Genomic DNA, 21815 nt, shown 5'->3' with positions numbered 1-21815 from the left:
CCTTACATTTGTCAGTCTCTTCATCTCAGCCTTGGAGGGAAATAGGCTAAGAATAAACAAGACCACGGATGGCGGGACAAAAACAAACTTGCTGTGGGTCCTGTACAAGATGCCATCTTAAGTAGAATGTAGTAACTGGATAGCTGCTTGGCTTTTGAAGGCTGGCATGATCCAGGGACCTCAAAACTGGACCAGGAAACCACATGACTCAGTTTTATTCCCAGATCTGTACCAAGTTACACTAAATTTCTCTGTCCCTCCATTTCTCAATCTACCAGATTAGGCTGGTTATACTTGTCCCTGATTTTACTCTGTCATTGGGCATATTGTTGTTGTTTGGGTGGTGATATCATTTTTTAAAATTTTTCCCCAAATTTATTAATTTCTTTGTTTGCAGTTTTCAACAATCACTTCCATAAATTTCAAATTTTCTCCCCCTCCCCTCCAAGAAGACATGCAATCTTATATGGGTTCTCCATATGCATTCCTATTAAACACATTTTTACATTAGTCATGTTGCAAAAGAGAATTGAAAATAAATGGGAGAAACCATGAGAGAAACAAAACCTAACAAAGGAGAAAATAGCCCAACTCCATAGTTCTTTTTTTGGAAGTGGATGGCATTTTGCATGGCATTTTGGAAGTGTTTTAAGTTCTTGCATTTCTATGAAGGGCTAAGTCTATCAGAAAAAGTTCTTGCACACTGTGGCTGTTACTCTGTATAATGTTCTCCTGGTTCTGCTCATTTCACTCAGCATCAGTTCATATAAGTCTTTCCAGATTTTTCTGGTCTACCTGTTTGTCATTTCTTATAGTACAATGGTATTCCATTACATTCATATACCACAACTGCTCAGTCATTTCCCAATTGATGGGTATCTCCTTGATTTCCAGTTCTTGGTCACCACAAAAAGAGGTGCTATAAATATTTTTGTACATGTGGGTCCTTTTCCCATCTTGGTCATCTCTTTGGGATACAGCCCTAGAAACGATATTACTGGGTCAAAGGGTGTGAAAATTTTTATAGCCCTTTAGGCATAGTTCCAAATTGCTCTCCAGAATGGTTGGATCAGTTCCCAGCTCTGCCAACAATGAATTAGTGTACCAGCTCTCCCATATCTTCTCCAGCATTTTGTGATATCATTTTTGTCTGACTCTTCATGATCCCACTTAGGGTTTTCTTGGCAAAGATATTGGAGTGGTTTGCCATTTCCTTCTCCAACTCCTTTTACATATGAGGAGACTGAGGCAAACAGGGTAAAGTGAAACACAGGATCATACAATTAGTAAATGTCTGAGGTCAGATTTGAACTCAGGAAGATGAGTCTCCCTGACTCAAGGCCCAGCACTCTATCCATTGTGCCACCTAACTGCCCTTTACATACACGTATTATTTCATTTTATTTTCACAACAACCCTGAGGGGTAGGTGCTATTATTGAAACAATTTTACATGGAGAAAATGAGGCAGACAGTGGTTAGGTAACTTGCCTTGGGTCACACAGCTAGTGAGTGTCTGAGGCCAGATTTGAACTCAAGGCTGCACTACCTAGCTGCATTAGAAACAGTATACACACATATAACTGTCACACACATATGACCTTACAATTTTTTCTAAGAGAGAAAGCTATGTAAGCAGAACTATAAACTGTATCAACTAACAATCTGGATTAAATTGTTTTACAGAAGAATGATCCATCAGGGGAATATAAGACAAAACAAGCAAGGTTTTCTGAGCAAAAGGAGATGAGAGTGAAACCACTGGGTTTGGGAAATAAGACTCCTGGATTCTCTTTCACTGATACATTTATTTTTGCTTGTTTAGTCATGTCTTCTTTTTCTCAGCCCCTCAGTTTACCCACCTGTGCAGAATGGCCTCTAGAAACTCTATTATGCCTGCCAGGTCTATGAAGTGATAAGCTGCATGGACAGCATGTAATGAGGCACATGTACTCCATAGTGGAAAGAATGCTGTATTGGGACTTAGGAGACCCAGTTTTGCCACTCACTACTGGACCTTGGTTAAGACCCATTACTGCTCCTTCATCTGGAGTACAATGGGGCTGGACTAGCTGCTCTCTAACATTTTTAGATTTCTATGGATCCTTGGTGACTGGATTACTTCATTTCAATTTGTTAATAACAACAAAATCAATTGATGACATGCATCAAGTTATTGATCCATCCATGATCATGGAACGAGAAATGCAGTGGGCTGAAGGGAGGAGACAAAGATCTCTCAGTAACCGAAATCTAGTTCCATTTTTAGGGGCAAATAACCCTGACTAGAGTCTTCCTTTGTACATGGAGACTTAGAAAGGTCCTCTACCTTTCTTTGGAAAATTAACATTCAATGACTGGCTGATTTTAGATAAACATTTGTTGATTCAGTGCCTGACTGCATGATAAATGCTTTTTGACTGATTTATTTCATTGACAACTTCTGTGTCCCTCTCAGCACCTAGCCTGGAGTTTTGCACATAGCAGGTGCCTACTAACAACTGCTTGTTGAAAGAATGTGTCATTTTCACAATTGGACAGGAGCAAGGTTAGGAGGGAGATTTTGGGGAGCTTCCAATATCTTCAGGTATACTTGGGGAGGGGGGGGTGTCTTGGGTAAAGGGAACTAGAGGAGGTCCTAGCCTTCAGGACTCCAGGAAAGCCTTGCCCATACCCTAAGGGAGGCGTGCACTCAGCTCACACACAGAGCAGTGAGCTCCAGGGACTCAGGGAGCCCAGCTGTCAGAGGCGGGTTCTGTCTCCTTCTGGGGAGACTGCAAGGAGAAGCTAGAAAGGGAGTGAGGTGGGGTGGGGGGCGGGAAATCACTTTGTAAATGAGGAGAAAAGTTTGAAAGAGAGAGACAGAGAGACACAGAGAGAAAGAGACAGAGAGAGAGAGAAGGAGGGAGAGACAGAGGGGAGAAGGGTGGGAGGAGGGACAGTAGGAAGGGGTGGGAGGAGGGAGAGAGACAGACAGATTAAAAGAGAGGGTCAAACAGGAATAACAGACAGGAACAAGAACAAAGACTAATTAGAAGCCAGGGAAGAACTTTTGGGAGGGAAGAAAAAAAATTTTAAGAAGAAGACGAAAAGTTGAAGAGAACACAAACCAGGTAAGAACAAAATTGGGAAACAAAATTCCTTGGGGAGGTATAGAATTATGAGACATGGACCAGTGGTGGGAGAAATCAGTTTCCAAGCTGGATAGGATTATAAGTGTTCCTCCTATACAGTTCTTAAAAAATGTTCTGTCGATAGTGCTATGCTTAGTTGATTATGACTCTTGGTTAATATAAAGGGGAAACGTTGGATTAGCCCAATGGAGGAATTAACCCTTACCATTATAAAGAGATCTAGAAATTACCATGAGAGTCACTTGGAGTTCAAGCCTACCTCTAACAGATGGGAAGACAAATGAGAGGCATCTGAGAAACAGGTTCCAATTCAGGTCCAGGGTGTTTTTAACTGAGCGGGAGAGTTCCCTTAAAAACGCAAAGTCCAGTCTGTTTTACGATGTTTCCTCGAGGCATGGAATTTTTTTGAGATGCCTTCCAGAGTGTCTATGAAAGTGTTTTGGTTTTTTTTCCTCCTAAGGCATGTTGGATGGTTTAAAAATATTCCCTGCTTCGTTTCCTGCAGTGTATCATGTCCCTGCTGAGCCGCAGTGGCGGGTGAGAAATCAAACCTGCCGTTTAGACGCTAGTGGGAAAGAGACAGTGGAGCACAGGCGGAGGAAATGTAAAGCAGCCCCTATTCATAGTTTCCTTTTCAATTGTGTGCTGTCTAATGCAGGAGGGCCTTGGAGGCCATGCCCTGTCCCTGAACTTCCCCTCTCATTGGTGCATAGCCCCAAACCTGGCTATGTCCCAATAACAAAGTGAGCCTGGCACCAGGTTTCCTGATGCTCCTAGGACTTTATTAGGAATTTTAAAGAATTAAGGGTTTCTGAATATCTGTGTAACCAAGCACAAATCAGTTCTCTTCAGGACTCAGTTTCCTCCTCTGTAAAATGAGCTAAGTAGACTAAGTCACCTTTAAATTTCTTTCCAGGTCTGACATTCTATGGTTCTTGGATTCTTGAGTCTTAAGTTTCAGTGGTAACCTAAGTTCTGCTCCCAGCTGCTCTACTAATTGTGTGGCTTTTTGACAAATCACTTTCCCTCTCTGGACTCTGTTCCTTCATCTGTAAGACAAGGAAGATGGACAAAATGCCCTCAAAAGTCCCTTCCAGTTCTGATATTCTGTGATTTGGGGTTCAGGGTTCTCAGTATATGATGTGGGTTCTGAGTCTAGCTCTTCTAATAACTAGGGCTTTGGACAAGCTATTTACCTTCTCTGGTCTCAGTTTCCTGATTTGTAAGTTGAGAAGATTGGACTAGATGACCTCTAGGCTGCCCTGGGGCTCTAACATTGTGTGATTCTTGAGTCTTTGCCTTCAAAATGTGGCAGGGACTGTGACTACTGCGCATGGAACACCCTAAATGTAACCTATGGTACAGCACAGTGGAGAGAGCAAAGGTCCAGAAACAGAGGACCTGGGTTTAAGTCTCATTTCTGATGCTTAGTATCTGTGTGACTTTGGACAAGCCATTTAACTTCCCAAGGTCTCAGTTTCCTCAACTGTAAGATGATGAAGTTGAACTAAAGTCCCTTCCAGCTCTCTATGTGTGACCCTGTCCTGGAAATTTATGAATTAAGAAAAGACACAAAGCAAACAGTTTTGTACCTCAGTGGTGTTTGTTTCTCATTGACTCTGGCACTTGAAATCCATTCCTGAGTTTGAAATTCATGAGCAGGAGTGTGTTCCTAAGAAGAACCCTTCCAGAGCAGATGAAAGGATCTAGTCATGACTGAAGGCCCCTCAGGTTATACATTGGAATCCAGCACATCTATTGCTGAGCTCCTGAGGCAAGATCCTCTAGAAACCTGACAGCTACATGACAAAATTAATGTAGTGATCTTGCCTCAGGGTGGGGGATTAGGGGGAATCCAGCTTATCTATTTCTTCCCTACCAACACAGTGGATGATATCCAGCTGATGAAGTCAAAGATTTTCACATGTATGTATAGATGCATGTACATATACCCACACATATGTGTGTGTGTTATTGTTGTTTAGTCATTTTTCAGTCATGCCTGACTCTCCGTGACCCCTTGTGGGGTTTCCTTGGCAAAAATACTGGAGTGATTTGCCATTTCCTTCTCCAGCTGATTTTACAGATAAGAGAAACTGAGGCAAACAGGATAAAGCAACTTGTCCAGGGTCACACAGCTAGTAAGTGTCTGAGGTCACATTTGAACTTGGAAAGAGGAGTTGTCCTAACACCAGACCTGACACTCCATCCATTGCACCACTTAGCTAGGTAGTTAGCTAGATAGACAGATGATAGATAGATATAGACATCTATAGACAGATATGGATATCTATTATATATATAAATTCCTATATAAATCAAATGCACATATGTGTGTGTATATCACTCTATCTATAACAGCCAGACTTTTATTTTTTGTCTTTTTAAAATCATGGAGTCTATAGGTTGACATATGACCAGATGATCACTCATTAAGGATGTTGTGGAGGCTGTCTTCCTGTTCAGGTACACAGAGTAGGCAGTACTCTGGGGGAGCCCTTGACTTCTTTTATAGCTCTGAAATTTGGAGATTCCATGAATGTCCAACCAGAGATTAGAAAGACTGACAGCTTCCCTTTTCTCCCTGTGATCATGGTGCTCTCCAAAGAGAACCTTTGTCAAACCAGTCTTTCATGGCTAGAGGTATATTCACCACCTCTCCAGCCAGCAGTGGTTATCCCCTTTCAAGTGTCTCTAAGTCAGAATGAGTCAATGTAAGTTTGAGGTCCATTTTTTTGTCTGATTAATCAAAGGGAAAAAAACCATGTCAGCAGGGTGAAATCTATTCTGAGACAATTGCTTAGTAGTGGATTGAAAGCAAACGCTGTTCTTTGGGATAGTCATTCTATCCATTTCACTTTCCCTAAAATTATTTTTAGGAAGAAAAGAATAATCATCAATAAGCAATGACTAGAATTGTAAGTATTTATCTTGGGGGAAAAAGCGTTGGAGGATAGGGGGACAAGATAGTTTTCTTCGAATATTTGATGGGTGGTCATATGCAAGAGGGATCACATTTGACCTCAGAGGGCAGAACTAAGACCAATGAGTAGAAAGAAGTTATAAGATCGATTTCAGCACAATGTAAGGGAGGGAAATCTTATCAAAGCTGTCCAAAAATGCAATAGTCTGCTTTGATGAGTAGTGAGTTCCCTGTCACTGGAAGTCTTCAAGTAGAGTTTGGATGACTGCTTGTCAGGGATGTCATAGGCAAGAATCATACTTTGAGTAGAAGTTGAACTTGGTAACTTCTGAGGTCCCTTCCAATTCTGTAGTTCTATGATTCAAAATACATTGCTGTCTATCCTATTTGGGAAATGGCTATTCTAATTAATTAAACATTCAGATTAATTGAAAGCTCTCCCCTTTACACACCTTGTGATGCAACCAGACTAGACAACTTGCTGATCTCTGAACACAATCTGGAGTTTCCCACCTTGGTGCCTCTGCTAAAGCTGTACCCTCTGCCTCAAAGTTTCTTTCTTCCCTTCTAGCTCTATCAATAAAATTCCTACCTCTCTTATAAGGTCCTTGAGTATCAATTCCTTAGTGGGAGTGATCTCTCCTTCCTTGGAATTCCCATAGCAAGTTGTATCTCTCTCATTTCTGCGTTTTCACATTCTTCCTCATTTAAAATTATTTATGTACATGTGCTTCTCCCTTTATGGACTATAGCACTCTTATTCTTTTTAGTATCCTCCATAACACAAGGTACAGAACCTTGGACATAGTGAGCATTCAATAAATATTTGTGGAATGAATGAGTGAATGCCATGGGCACATTAACAAACTTCAGAGAATTCAAAATATCATAAAAACCTAACACTGAGCATTAAATCTCTGCTGTACCTAATTAACTTTCTCATGGATGATTCTGAAGAACCTTCTGATCTTTATCATGGACAGCAAGCATCACTGAATTGTATCTGTGTAATGGTTCTGCTTGATACAAATTTCTAGTTAACTGAAATTTACTACACAGAATTTTAACAGTTATATACCACTTTTTTGTTTCTTTTTTTCCTCTCCTCTCTCCTTCCCTTCTCTCCTCTTTTCTTTCTTTCCTTTTCTTTCTTCCTTCCTTTCTTCCTTCCTTTCTTTTTTTTGAAATTAAACTTTGAAGATTATTAGAATACATTTCAAGGATTTCACTGTTCCCATCCTAGATAAGAATGCACTCAAGCTCATCAAAATGAGTCTGGTCCCATGTAGAAGCTTTCAGGTTCCAAGATCATCCCTGAGACATTTGAAACTCATGGTAAACCATTCTACAGGCTATACCGAAGCCTCCCTAGGAGCAGTAGGGCTAGTTTGGAGCCTGTCTCTATGTATGCCATCTTCCTCCTGACTCAATGGTTACTAGCAAAGCAGGTGAGTAGTACAGGGGGTCAGAGAATGCACAAAAGAGAAAATTATGCCACTGTGCCTTCTGGGTTCCATCTTGGCACATTCTGGACATGATGCACACTGCCATACTTTGCCATTCATGGGTTGTGTGCTGTTGGGCAAAACACTTCAATGTTTTAAGTTTTAGTCCCCTCGTAGGGAGGTAGCTTGTGTAGTTTATGATGTTCAGGCAGTATGGTCAAGCTAAAACAGAAATGGGGACCACTGAATTGCCTGGATAAGGATTCTCATGAGCTGCATATTGCCTTAGGAAACCACATATTAAGATTGGGGTTTGTTTGTTTTTTGGGTATTTGTATTTTCTTAACTATTTCCCAATTACATTTTAATCTGGTTGGGCAGCCCCCATGTTGTGGACTGTGTGTTTGATACCTCTGGTGAAGGGGATGAAATACTGGATTTTGGAATTCAAGGACCTAAATTTGTGTCTTAGTTTTATATTCTTCTATCTGTGGAACTTTCGAGAATTCATCAAATCTCCCTATTTCTAATGGATATGCCTTGATTTTTTTTTTATTTGTAAAGGGAGCAGGTTGGGTCAGCTGGTTTCCAAAGACCCTTCTAGGTCTAGATACTCTGACATTTAAAATAAAAGTTGTTGGACAAGATGAACTCTCAAGTTCTTTCCAGAACCAATGTTCTAGAATTTTCTTTTTCTATGTAACCCTCATTATAGGCTCACAGATGCATAAAATGATACAGCAGAGAGAGAGGGAATTTAAAAATTGCATAAGTTAACCATTTTATTTTATTTTTTTTTGTTGAGTTTTATTTTTTTTTTCTTTATTTAGCTTTTAACATTCATTTTCACAAAATTTTGGGTTTCAAATTTTTCCCCTTTTCTCCCCTCCCCCCCCAAACGCCAAGCATTCTAATTGCCCCTATAACCAATCTGCTCTCTCTTCTATCATCCCTCTCTGCCCTTGTCTCTGTCTTCTCTTTTGTCCTGTAGGGCCAGATAGCTTTCTATACCCCTTTACCTGTATTTCTTATTTCCTAGTGGTAAGAACATTACAGCTGATCCTAACACTTTGAGTTCCAACTTCTTTAGCTCCCTCCCTCTCCACCCCTTCCCTTTGGAAGGCAAGCAATTCAATATAGGCCAAATCTGTGTAGTTTTGCAAATGACTTCCATAATAGTTGTGTTGTATAGGACTAACTATATTTCCCTCCATCCTATCCTGTCCCCCATTACTTCTATTCTCTTTTGATCCTATCCCTCCCCATGAGTGTTGACCTCAAATTGCACTCTCCTCCCCATGCCCTCCCTTCTATCATCCCCCCCCACTCTGCTTATCCCCTTATCCTCCACTTTCCTGTATTGTAAGATAGGTTTTCATACCAAAATGAGTAGGCATTTTATTCTTTCCTTTAGTGGAATGTGATGAGAGTAGACTTCATGTTTTTCTCTCACCTCCCCTCTTTATCCCTCCACTAATGAGTCTTTTGCTTGCCTCTTTTATGAGAGATAATTTGCCCCATTCAATTCTCCCTTTCTCCTCCCAATATCTTTCTCTCTCACTGCTTGATTTCATTTTTTTTTAAGATATGATCCCATCCTCTTCAATTCACTCTGTGCACTCTGTCTCTATGTGTGTGTGTGTGTGTGCATGTGTGTGTGTGTAATCCCACCCAGTACCCAGATACTGAAATGTTTCAAGAGTTACAAATATTGTCTTTCCATGTAGGAATGTAAACAGTTCAACTTTAGTAAGTCCCTTATGACTTCTCTTTGCTGTTCACCTTTTCATGGTTCTCTTCATTCTTGTGTTTGGAAGTCAAATTTTCTTTTCAGCTCTGGTCTTTTCATCAAGAATGCTTGAAAATCCTCTATTTCATTGAAAGACCAATTTTTCCCCTGAAGTATTATACTCAGTTTTGCTGGGTAGGTGATTCTTGGTTTTAGTCCTAGTTCCTTTGACTTCTGGAATATCCTATTCCATGCCCTTCGATCCCTTAATGTAGAAGCTGCTAGATCTTGTGTTATCCTGATTGTATTTCCACAATACTTGAATTGTTTCTTTCTAGCTGCTTGCAATATTTTCTCTTTCACCTGGGAGTTCTGGAATTTGGCCACAATGTTCCTAGGAGTTTCTCTTTTTGGATCTCTTTCAGGCGGTGTTCTGTGGATTCCTTGAATATTTATTTTGCCCTCTGGTTCTAGAATCTCAGGGCAGTTTTCATTGATAATTTCATGAAAGATGATGTCTAGGCTCTTTTTCTGATCATGGCTTTCAGGTAGGCCCACAATTTTTAAATTGTCTCTCCTGGCTCTATTTTCCAGGTCAGTTGTTTTTCCAATGAGATATTTCACATTATCTTCCATTTTTTCATTCTTTTGGTTTTGTTTTGTGATTTCTTGGTTTCTCATAAAGTCATTAGCCTCCATCTGTTCCATTCTAATTTTGAAAGAACTATTTTCTTCAGTGAGCTTTTGAATCTCCTTTTCCATTTGGCTTATTCTGCTTTTGAAAGCATTCTTCTCCTCATTGGCTTTTTGAACCTCTTTTGCCAATTGAGTTAGGCTAGTTTTCAAGGTGTTATTTTCTTCAACATTTTTTTGGGTCTCCTTTAGCAGGGAGCTGATTTGCTGTTCATGCTTTGACTTCATGTCTTTCATTTCTCTTCCCAGCTTTTCCTCCACCTCTCTAACTTGATTTTCAAAATTCTTTTTGAGCTCTTCCATGGCCTGTGCCCATTGAGTGGGCTGGGACACAGAAGCCTTGATTTCTGTGTCTTTGCCTGATGGTAAGCATTGCTCTTCCTCATCAGAAAGGAAGGGAGGAAATGCCTGTTCACCAAGAAAGTAACCTTCTATAGTCTTATTTCTTTTCCCTTTTCTGGGCATTTTCCCAGCCAGTGACTTGACCTCTGAATATTTTCCTCACACCCACCTCACCTCCTGATCCTCCCAGCCAGTGTTTGGGGTCTGAGATTCAATTGCTGCTTCCAGCCTCAGGGCTTTTGGCGGGGGCAGGGCTGCTATTCAGTGTGAGATTAAATTCAGATGCTCAGGTGAGGGCAGGGCTGCCTCTCAGGCTCAGTTCCCTCAGGGAGTTTATGCACAGACCTTCAACAATGGATCCAGGCTCCTGCCTGCTTGGAGAGCCCTGGTCTGCCGCTGCCCCTCAGCTTCTGTCTCCCGAGGGGGCCCGAGCCATGGGGGCACCCCACTCCCCCCTCGACCCACCAAAGGGACTCTCTCACAGACCCCCGTCACCTGTGGGTGGAGGTACTTGTGCGGCCGCTGGAGATCCCATCCCTGAAGCCCGCTCGGATCTGTTCCTCTCGGTGCTGCGGCCACGGCAGGGCTGTACTCAGCTCCCAGTCCCGGCGCCCAGTCCGCAGCACGAAGGACCTTTTACGAGAGGTTTGCAGGTCTCTCCGGAACAGAAATCTCCCTCGCTCCAATGTTCTGTGGCCTCTGGGTGCAGAATTCGCCGTGAGTTACTTCTTTGTAGTTGTTCTATGGGTTGTGGGTTCGGAGCTATGTGTATGTGCGTCTTTCTACTACGCCATCTTGGCTCCGCCCCCCTTAACCATTTTATTTTACAGGAGGCTGAGAAGTACTAAGTGACTTGTTCAGGGTCACACTGCGAAGGTGTGCAGTGCTCAGTGTCAGATAAAATTTTGCCTGATTTTCTGAACTTCAGGTCAGAAACCAGACTCACATAAATTAGTAGAAGAAAGACTTGGTGGGTTTATTGTGGGACAAAAACAAAAAATCAACCAAACAAAAAGTTCTCTGCCTCCTAGAGTAGAGCAGGTCTCTGTACACTGGCTATGCCTCCTCTTCACTCTGTATAAGAATGTGAGTACCTGCCCCAAACTTAAGACCATGGGCCCTGTGTTGGCATTCCTTGGCTGGAGCCAGGCAGGAGCTGTGAATGCAGCAGTAGATCTAGGTGGCTGGAGGAAGAAGGAATTGTTTGGGATTTTTTTTCTCTTTTTAGCTCTGGGGATCACGTTGCTGTATTTAGGAAGTTGGAAGGGGTGACAGGTGTCAGTTAAGGGGATGGTAATTTGGTCTGATTAACATTCCCAGCATGCCTATGAAGTGGGGGGTGGTGGGGCAGCCAGGCCAGGAATCTCCATACAATATGAATATGTCTGTTTCTACGTCCCTGCCTAGAGACTGGCCTTGGCATTGGGGAGACTGACACTTTAGTCCCTATAATTGGCCATCTCAGAGAACTGGGAGTTAGATTGTGAGGCCTCAGTATTCTTGCAGTTAAATTATACAGTGCTGAGTAGGAAATAAAATGAAACAAGTCACCTAGGCCAGCCAGCATTACCAATTAGAAACTCAGAGCAGTGCAAGACTGGAGAATTGGGAGGGGGCATCCCCTCTTTGGGCCCATAATACAGCCAGGTCTCCCCAAAAGACTCCAGTGAACCCGGAAGACTCCAGTGAACCTATGGAAGCAATATCCAAGATCTCAGGTGGGCATCACTACAGGAACCAATCTGAAAAGAGACTGGATGATTTCCAGATTTGGTCCTTTGTGTGGAGGAGTTCTAGACCTGGGTCCCAGGATCATATGCCCCACAAAAAAAGATTCCCAGACTATAGAAAAGAATTTGAAAGCTCTCTCTGTAGTCTGTGTGTATGGGGGTGTGTGGGGGGGTGTCCACCACCTATCTGTTTCACCTGTGGTACAAGAATTGTTTGCCAAGAACAGAGATGCTTAATTTTCCTGGAAAGTTTCAGCACTCCTGAGGAAGGAAGCTGCCTTCCTGTCCATTGTCAAAAGTAACAGACTCCCGAGGAATGGCAGGCGATGGTTCCTTTATGAGTCAATCATTTCTTCTCCAATAGTAAATAACCAGCAAAAGAAACTGACCTCATGGTGTGTTATCTACCTTTAGAGGAAAAAGTGGGAACAATTCATGTCACCCAATTCTCTTTGTTTCTCCAGGCTGTTTGGAGATTTCATTGTCAGAGTATTCCCATTGTGAAATCCAAACATTAGGTATTATGGAGAGGATGGACTATTACAGGAGTGAGGAATCTGTAGCCTTAACATCACAAAAGGCCACACTTAAGGACCTAGAAGGCCACATGTGACCTTGGACTCCACCCTTGGACTATTGGCTTCTAGGCAATTTCTTCTGAGAGAATGAAAATTTGTAGCCTTCTAAGCTGAGAGTCAGAAACCTGAGGCCTCATTTGGATTTCATAATAATAATAGCTCACAGTTATATAGCATTTTAAGGCTTGCAAGCGTCAGTTCTGTGAGGTAGGTGCTATTCTCATTCTCATTTTATAGATGAAGGGACTGAAGCTCAGAGGTTAAATGACTTTGCATAAGTGATAGATATTGATTATCTATGGTAGGATTCAAATCCAGGGCCTATTGATTTGACCATTAAAGTCATTCTATGTATGCAATCACCTATTTCACTTCTAGATATAGCTAGCTTGATTCTTTCACTCGCTTTTGTAGAAATATCAGCAAAGACTGATAAGCAAGAATGGACCTGTCCTGAATACTTCCTTATGATATGTGTAATGTTCAACAAATATTTATTAAGTACCTATTATGTGCCTATGTTAAAAGAAAAAAAATTATAAGCAATCTGAGGTAGGACAAAGAGTCTGAAAGAGGTCTGATCAGAGGCAGGAATGCACTGGCCCCAGATCAATTCAGAGGGTACTAACAACCAAGGAATCAGAGAAGGCTGCCCCCATAAGAGAGGGCAACATTTTGTGTGTCATGGACCCCTCTGGCAGTCTGGTGAAGCCTTTAGACCCCTTCCCAGAATAATGGTTGCTGCCCTCAATGCTAACACTCAGTTAGAGACTAGTAAAAAATAAAGATGTAATATTTTTCCCCATCCAATTTCATAGATTCCCTGAAATCTATCCATGGATGCCAGATCCAGAGCCCCTCCCCCAGATGATGGTACACGAGCTGAGTCTTAGAGAAAGCCAGGGCTTTGGAGAGGGGAAAATGAGGAATTGCAGACTTCAGGGAACAGTAAACTGGTCAGTTGGGGATTGAAGGGAAGACTCGAGAGAGGCTAATAATGTACAACACAGCCTGGAAGGGAATCCTGCTGCACCATAATTTCTGCTTTTGTTCTTGTATAGCTTTGGACATCAGTAGAATGTTAGTACCTGCTGTTCAGCCATGCATGGAACCCAGAAGGGAACAGTAAGACCACCCCAACCAAAGTGACTAAAAAGGGAAGTGATTTTCCATATATGAATTCTAACCAAATGATCACACCAGGTGGAGAAGTCTGGGAATTCTGACCATCGGGGGACCCAACTTTAATTAATACTGTGAATAGCACATCCCAAGAGATGGTGAGCCAAAAAAGGCATGAACTAAAAAGGAAACACCCTAAGTCTAATAGGAGATTAGTGGACACAGTCAAGGAATGTGGATTATTCATATGGTTTTGTTGGCCAGTCAATCAAAGAACTCAAAACACAAAAATCACACCCACTGGTCTTACAATGTACTGTAATCACTCATGTATTTGTCCACTATACCAGTGTATTCCGCCTCCCCCCCTTAGATTTTGGGCAGAAAACCCAGAATAACATTTCCCCTGGCATCAGAGCCATAACTAGTGATTATTGATACCTGGCTCATGTTTCACAAAACGTAGCTAGAACAAGAGGCATGAAACACCCTCAAATCAACTTTGTAAGAAAAATTCTGCCAGAGAGGACATTAGGAGGCCACAGATGGGAGCCTAGAGAAGAGTTCACCTGAAATGTAACATTTGAGGGAAGGAAGTCTGACATCTGGTAGCTTCTTATTTTAATGACTTATTCATGCTAATTGGCTACAAAGTTTATACTGCTGAAAGAGTGGCAAGACCCTAGTTACCCCGATCCCACTTAAGCTCTAAGCAGAATAATTTTTTTCTATTAAAAATGGTTATCTTTGTCATGATAGATAGATAGATAGATAGATAGATAGATAGATAGATAGATAGATGATAGACAGGCAGATAGGCAGCCAGGTATTCAGACAGTGCATTTATTAAATCTTTACTATGTCCCAGGCACTGTGCTAACTGTAAAATGCAAAAGCAAGCAAGCAAAACACTTCTTGACCTCAAGAAGCTTCCTTTTAATGGGGAAGGCATAAAGGGGAGCTGGAAGGGCAAGGGAAAAGAATACACAACATGGTTTTGAAGTGGAGGCCTGGTCTCCCACAAGATAGGATGAAACCTCACCTATTAGTACCCTGGACGGTTACAGTGGTGGAATTTGAATTTTTCTTGGGGAAAAAATGGGGATGATGGCCCCAGTGTTGTTAACAGGTTAAATAAGAGATGGAGTCGGTTACTTCATAGACTCCCTGAAATCTCTCCTTGGACACCAGGTTAAGAATCCTTGCCTAAAATGAAAGTACAATTTTTTATTCATTTCTCAATTATCTGCCTTTCTTAGTTTTTAATCTCATAAACACATATGTGGCAGCGACCTCCCTTAAAGCGTTCTTTGATGCTAAGCCAGGAATTGCTGAAAGATGGAAGACATGTGAGGAAAGTGTGAGTCCAACTGGCTTTGTTACTAATTGCTGTGTAACCTCAGGTCAACCACTGTTCCTTAATGAAGCGGGGTGAGATGTACAATGGTCAACGAAGGTTAGGGGTGTGACTATGGACCAAACCAAGGTTCTTGTATAATTCTTCTCTAGTTCTCTGTTTTGAAAGAAAAGATAATCAGAGAAACATTAAAGTAAGCATGATAGATATGAGATGAAATAATTATAAATATGCTTGGAGCTTTATTATAAAGCTTTTTCATGTCACAGGATTACTGTGTATGTGAGATTGTCTTCAGGCACTATGGTGATGGAAATAACTCTCCAATGTTACTAATGATCTCTATTTTTAAATCAAATTTTAGTTTATTTTCAAATGAAGATTCTCTTTCCCTCCTATTGACCCCTCCCCTTGATAAAGCAAGAAAAACAAAACCCCAGTTATAAGCATGTATAATTAAGCAAAACAAATTTTTGCATTGGTTGTATCAAAAAAAAAGTCTCAATCTGAATCAATGGTCTCTTAATTGCCAAATCCCATGCCCTTTCTTAGTCTTCATCCTCCTTAATCTCTCTGAAGCATTTACACTGTCAATCATCACTTCCTCTAGACACTTATCCCTGGGTTTTCATGACATTGCTCTTTCCTGGTTTTCCTCCAGCTTTTCTGGATGCTTCTTGGTCTCCTTTGTTTGATCATTATCCATGGACCATTCTAGTGTGAGTAGATATACTCTAAGCCCTATTTTGGGTCCTATTCTTTTCTTTGTCTTCACTTTCTCTTTTGATGATCTCACCAGCTCCCATTGGTCCAATCCTCGTCTTTGTGTAGACACACATATTCATATATGCAGTCCCAGTTTCTCCTCTGAACTCCAGTTCCACATCACCAAGTAGACATGCTGTAACCACCTTAAACTCTCAATATCCCAAATAGAACTCATTATTTCTCCCTCCCAATCCTTACCCTCTTACTAGTTTCCCTATTTCTGTCAGGAGCACCCTCATCCTTTTGGTCACTCAGATTTACAAGCTTGGAGTCATCCTTAGTTCTTCAATCTTTCATGCCTAATCAGTTGCCACATCTTGTAGTGCCTACTCTCACAAGGAATCTTGCATCTGTTTCTTCTGTTCTCTCCCATGACCACCACCCACAGAGTTCAAGATTGCTACCATTTCTTGGGTGATTACAGTAGCCTTCCAATTAGTTTGCTCACTTCAGGTGAATCCCCACTCTGATCCATCTTCCACACAACTGCCAGTTATGTTTCTGAAAACACATACCTATGTCACAGCCGAGCTCATGGAATTCCCATGGCTCTCTCTTGCCTTTAGGATACAATACAGACTCCTCTGTTGGGCTTTCAATGCCTTTTGGCCATCTGTCTCTGGCCTACCCTTCTAGGCTTATTTTATATTACTGTCTTTTATGAACCCTACATTATCACCCAATTGGCTTATTTACTAGTTTTCATGCATGGCAGCCAATCTCTTCTCTCTATGCCTGGGCACAGTCTGTTTTCCCTTTCTGCACTCTTTTCTCACTTGTGCCTCATAGAATCCCAACCATCTTTCAAAAGTCAGATGAAAGTGCCACCTCCTAAAGGAAACCGGCCGTGATCTCTTAGTTACTTGACAAATGAATGAAATTACTTTGTAGCTACTCAGCATCCAGTTTGTATTTAGTTTTCTGTTAATGAGATTGTTTCTTCCCAATAGAATATAAGCTTTCTGCTGGCAGGGACAATTTTATTTTTGTCTTTCTATGCCCCAGCACCTTTCATAGTCCCTGGAAAAACTTAATAAGTGTTTGTTGAATGAATGAATGAACCCTCTTATTTGGAGATCCACAATAAACTTGCCTTCCACTCAATTTCTCTTTATAGTTAGTAGATTTATAGTAATGTCCCAGCTCATTGTTGTCATTGTCAACATTTCTATGAATAATAATTTTTATTGAGAACCAAAAATCTTCCAGATACCACTGAGAACCTGTAGCAGGGTACAAATTTTGATGCAGTTTTTATTGAGTGGATTTGTAGTCTAATTCTGGCAAATTTAGATGAGATCTCCAATGATGCCAGGAAACAGAGTGAAGAAGGGAACTGAGGCAGCTGTGGTATCTGTGCATCCTACCAAGTGAATTGAGGCAGAAGGAAAACTAGTGGATTCCTTCTCTCTTGAACCATCAGAATTGTCATAAGGCACCATGAATACTGGATCCTCAGACTGAGTCCACTGCTGACTTACCGAGTGATCTCCCAACTGGTTGCTTACCTTCTGCTGATACTTTCATTATTAGGGTCTTGGTGTTAGCTCAAGTCTAATTCTGTTAACATGGGTGAAAGGCTCGTATATTCCTTGAGGTAATGTGAAGCATCGGAAGGAGCACTCAAATTTGAATGCCAGCTGTGCTACTTATTAGCACCATTACCTTGGACAAGTCTTTTAACATCTCTAGGACTCAGTTTCCTCATATATAAAATGATGTGATTGGAAGAGCTGATCTCTAAGGTCCTTTCTTTCCAGCTTTTGATCTATGATCTCCAACCCCCATGATTCAACTGTATTGCCTCCCCTGCTGTGCTAACATATGATTTCATGTTATTGTATAACTGTTTTATTCATGTATATCCTATCTTTCCAACAAGATTGGAATTTCTTTTCAAAGAGCAATTGTGTTTTCTTTGTAGTCTCCAAAGCACTCAGCATAGTCATGTAGAATGTAATCAGTGACTGCTTACAGAACTGGACAAAATAAAATGGGCCCCCAAACTACTTGATGAGAAGAGACAAAACTAGACTTAGTACTGCTCCCCATCCCAAAATAAGGAGCACTTTTCTTAATGATTGTAGATACCAAATCTAAGCCTTTCTCATTTGGAAATTTAAGAACTGATATGGCTTGCCCTGGAGGAAATAATGACAGGATCTCATAAAGCTTCTTCCTAACCAGAGAAGAATATAATTCTCTCCATGACTATCTAGAAGCTTTAATGGGACTTCCTCATATGGGGCTTCTCATTCATTCATTCAACAAACTCTTATTGAGATGGTTATATGCATGTCTAGTACTGGGAGATAACAGAGAAATGCTACCCCTTTCTTCTAAGGAGTTTATCCTCTTCTTGGGAATACAGAAAATTCAATTTGAAGCTTTTAGAAGAGAGGGAACATATCTGGCATTTCTAATGTTTCCTCCATGGCACCCACATAATACTAGGCATATAGTAGGTGCTCCTCCATGGCACATAGTAGGCTTTCACTTAAAAGACTTGTCATTTGTTTAACATGAAGTGATAGAGAGCCACCCTTTGGGTAATCTCACAAGATGTGAGGTGCTTGTTTGTATACATTAATTTTGAGACTTAAAAATGTCAGAAAAATCATTCAAGCCTAAGATTGGTCCTCCATTTTGAGGTGAGAAGGGGAGAGGATTACCAAAAAATGAATTGTAGTGTGTGGAGTTGAAGGAGCAGCTCAGGCTTTTGGTACATACTAATCCTAGGACTGCTTGAAATTGTTTCCTTTGGAATTCCAGGTTCCACAAAGGGACAACGGGGATTAATGTATGGAGGAACACTGGACTAGGAAATAAGAAACTTGCATCTTATTTTTAGCTTTATTCAAGTTACAGGGCCAGCTCCCTGAGGAGCAATAACAAAGAAATTTAATAAATCACTAGTTTCGTGGTCCTTGTACATAGGGATAGTTCCTCTGTCTCCATCTCACATACCATTCTAACTTCATTTTGAGGATTCCAGACGAGTGCCTTTGTAGTTCCCACTAAGGTGTTAGCCAAAGCCTTTATCCATGTGCCCAGGCTAGTGTTCTACTACTCAGCTCTGCATAAAATCACCAAATACAAATTTTATGTCTATGTATTTTGTACATATTGTTTTTCTCCAGTAGGATATACAATACTAGAGAGCAGAATCCAGTAAATAATGAGGTGAAGACTGAATTTGTTTATAATGTAAATGATAAATTTACAATTGATAATTTTGTATCATCAAACTATGGTTTATCATCATACCACTGAAGAAGAGATAGGAATTTAGACAACTCCAGGGTTTGAGGAATTTTGCCAGAATAGAATTTCAACATTTTCATTTTTGTCTTTGTATCTCCAGCACCTAGCATGGTGCTTGATCAACCATCAAATAACCAATCAAGACATTCGTTAAGTGCCTACTATGTACCAGGTAGAGGAAGCCATGATATGATCCACAGAGAGTTAATCTTGAAGTCAGGAAGACCTGAGGTCAAACACTACTCCTGATAACATATACTGGGCAAATCACTTAACCTCTCTGTGCTCTAGCCAATTTATTAAGATTATAATTTCCATAAAAGGTGCTGACCTGCATTGGTCCAGGGAGTTTTCTCACCTGGGAGTTCCCTTTATCAATGAAATCACAGGTCCAATCTCTTCCCCACTAGACTTTGCAGATACATAAAAAAAGTAGAATAGACTCTGTGCTGAAGGAACCAAAAATCTGCTTGATACTACATGTTCATAGATAAATAAATATAGGACATATACAAAGTAAGTATATGGTGATGGGGGCAGTGGAGAAGAAACTAATGATGGGGCTCTCTGAAAAGATTTCTTGATATTTGAGTTGGGTCTTGAAGACAGCCAAGGTTTCCAAGAGGCACCTAGGTGGCAAAAAGAACTGAACCTGGAGTCACAATAGACCTGAGTTCAAATCCTGCCTCAGACATTTCCTAGCTTGTGACCTTGGGCAAGTCACTTAACTTTTGTTTATCTCATATTCCTCAATTGTAAAATGAGGATAATAACAGCACCCACCTCACAGAGTTGTTGTGAGTCTTACATGGGATAATATTTGTAAAGCACAGTGCCTGGCATGTAGAAGGGCCTATTTAAATGCAGAGAAGAGAATGAAGAAGATTTCAACTGTGGGAGCAGCTTATTCAAAGCATGGATTTGAGAGGGAGAATGTTATTAACAGGGAACAGCACCAAGGAGGCCAAATTAGCTAAGGCATAACATATGTGAAGGGATGCTTAATTATCATGGAAAGACGGATGAGTCATTGTGAAGAGCTTAAAATACCAGACAGCTGTTTAAATTTATCCTAACAATAATGGGGAGCCATGGAAGTTTTTTGAGTGGGAGAGTGAGATGATTAGACCTGTATTTTAGGAATATCCATTTGGAAGTTATGTTGAAAATACACTGGAGAAGGGAGAGACTGGATTGGAGAAGCAATAGTCCTGGTGAAAAGTGATAAAGACCCAAACATGGTGCCATGCCCAGAGGGAAGGGAATGGATACTGTCATCAAAAAGACTTCCATGTGTCTCTGGCATCTCAACAAAGATTGAGGGGAATTCCTGAAGAGTAGCAATGTGATCAATTACACCTGTCTCTGGACCGTTTCACATTTGAGCAGCTGTCAGATGGTAGCAATTTGGGGCTCCTTTTGACTGCATCTGGGTGCAAGTCAGGGAATCAAAGATGAAAGGTCTTTCCTATTTCCTGCTTCCAGAACTAATAAGAATCTTCCCTACCCCCACAGCCTTCCTCCAACCAGCTTCCCTCTCCTCTGATGAAGAATCATCCCTAATAACTTCCTTCCTGGGTTTCTAAGACATTCCACTGCTGTAAATATTTCTTATTTATTCTAGGTAGGATTTCTGGGATCTTAAGTGAGTTAGGAGTAAGGCTTCTTGGCAGCCATGGCAAATATCACATCCTTTGGCAGGAATTCTTTTTATTCTTTCTGAGAAACTCATAAGAAATGACGGACTGAACATTGAATGTGAAACTTGTAGAGGACAGGAGATTAGTGACTAATGACCTCCAGATAATTAAAAATTTTTTTTTTCAATTAACCAGCATTTCTGCTTCAATTTCCTCTCCTACTTTTAAAAAAGAAATAAAAAAACAAGATCCTTATAACAAATATGAATAGTTAAGCAAAACAAATTCCGCACTAATCATGTTTAGAAGTACTTGTCTCACTCTGCATCTTGAATCCATCACCTCTCTGTTAGAAAGTAAGTAAAATACTTTATCATTGGTCCCCCCCTCTCCCCGGAATCATGGTTGCTTATTGTATTGATCAGAGTTTTTAAGTCTTTTTAAACTCTTTGTCTTTACAATCTTGTAATTGTATAAATTATTTTTGTGGTTCTGCTCATTTTACTTCTTCAGAAAAGTTTGAAATAATCTGAAATTCACTTCTCTATTTTTAATCTATTTTCCTTTTCTCCCTTTTCCTCTCTTTTCCTTTTTACGTTTTTCTCTCCTTTCTCTTTTTATGTTTCCTCTTGCTTCTCCTTTCTTCTGCTGCTTTCTGTTTTTCTTTATCCTTTGATTTTCTCCCTCTATCCAACCTTTCTTCCCTTTCCCACTTTCCTTCCCCTTGTAAAGCATTACATTTTGAATATGAGATATTTGGCAACTGCAAGAGGCATGGAATGGACTTGGGTGGCAGAAAATAAGTTTTAGCATGTAGAAAAATACCAATCAAATGGTGACAATATAAAGTATTACTCTTTTATATGTAAGCAATTTGGATGGGGAAAAGAGTAGGAAAAAAGAACTTTTGTTTATGAAAAAATGAATATTATTTAAGTATGAAAACCCCCCTACCTACTTTTCTATTGAACAGATTGCTAGGAAGACTGAAGAGAGAAGTGACAGGATATGTTTGAAGACAGAGAAATGCCTGAGACTACAGGACATTGTGGTCCCTCTGCTCATTTGCTTGTAACTGTTTTTAGAGTTTG

The 21815-nt window shown here is 40.7% G+C and overlaps 1 protein-coding gene across 4 annotated transcripts in view; it reads left to right on the top strand.

The window, feature by feature from the left end:
- The window catches only part of GJA5 (gap junction protein alpha 5), a 98634-nt gene that overhangs the window by 58467 nt on the left and 18352 nt on the right, over positions 1 to 21815 (top strand). Inside the window, exon 1 of one of the 4 annotated variants that reach the window (XM_072644607.1) lies at positions 2944 to 3112. The exons of 2 other annotated variants lie outside the window; for them this stretch is intronic. The gene's annotated coding sequence lies outside the window, so the exon portion shown is untranslated. Of the gene's footprint in view, positions 1 to 2943; positions 3113 to 21815 lie in introns of those variants that run through there. One more of the 4 variants, XM_072644606.1, reaches the window with a different exon arrangement.

Source organism: Notamacropus eugenii, chromosome 2 (genome assembly GCF_028372415.1).
Source record: "Notamacropus eugenii isolate mMacEug1 chromosome 2, mMacEug1.pri_v2, whole genome shotgun sequence".
Lineage (NCBI taxonomy): Eukaryota > Metazoa > Chordata > Mammalia > Diprotodontia > Macropodidae > Notamacropus > Notamacropus eugenii.
Note: the sequence above shows the minus strand (reverse complement) of the source record. Positions and strands in the feature narration are given on the sequence as shown.